Source organism: Penaeus chinensis, chromosome 1, assembly GCF_019202785.1.
Source record: "Penaeus chinensis breed Huanghai No. 1 chromosome 1, ASM1920278v2, whole genome shotgun sequence".
NCBI classification, from domain to species: Eukaryota; Metazoa; Arthropoda; class Malacostraca; order Decapoda; family Penaeidae; genus Penaeus; species Penaeus chinensis.
In genome coordinates, this window is record NC_061819.1 from 31,267,284 (window position 1) to 31,268,360 (window position 1,077).

Here is a 1,077-nt window from a genome sequence, read left to right on the forward strand (position 1 = left end):
CTTCAAAAAGGGAGCTCAGGTCCCACACCTTTTCAAGGTGGTTCCAGTGATTGGACGTTTATATATGACTCTGCCCCTATTTATGGGGGCGGAGTCATAGGAAAGTGTAGCACGACAGTTTTGCATCCTACTTTGAATGAGAGGACAGTGGGGGTGTAACTGTAGTGAAGTGGTCATGAGCAGTATCATAGAAAATGGGCTATATAATGTGACACGTGTCGCAGGTACTTCAAACAGGCAATGAAAATGCTCAAAAAGATTTTCACACCTGAAAGGGTAAAAAGGGGCAAATAATTTCAATGAAGAATCATTATTTTATGTACATATTTTTATATACACGTATCGGTTGTCGATACTGTCTGATTAGTTTTGAACAAGCTATTTGTCAAAGGCAACTTTACCACCTCTTTAGGGAACTTTAGCAGAAATTTGCATTATTTATTGAAATATGTTTATCTACATTCATATTCTGCCTGTTACTATAAAGGATAAAGACTATTAGAACGGTGAATTTCACTGAATAAAGAATCTAAAGGAACCGGTTAAATGTAAGACTTCATTTAGTGAAAACAGTTCCTTTACTTAAGCATTATTTTGGCCAGAATTTTAGGTGTTTACAGTACATGAAAAATCAAATCAGCTGCGTTGTGTACATTAGAAAGGGTTTGGATAATTTTGTTGGGAAGGTAGCTTGCGGCAGAAACAGCCTAGTCAAATTGGAGAGAAAGTGTACCACTTCACTCTGTAATTAGCAGTAAAATTATATATGATACAAAATATATGTAGAAAAACAGAATAACTGGCCTTACAGTTCACTGTAGTATTCTTAAAAGATAATTACTGATATCATGTATGTAGTCTTATCTGAATTTTTTCAACTGATAATGAACTTGACCTTTACAAGCGCGACAACCTGAGATTAACTCAGAAAAAGTCTGCAATAATATCAAATTTGCCTCTTAGTTCCCTAGAGAAGCTTCATATTTGGTGTGGCAATGAATGAGGGTGCTATTTTAGAAATGTGTACGCAAATTATGCACAGTGCGATTTCGATTTTATACTCCAGAAATTGTATCT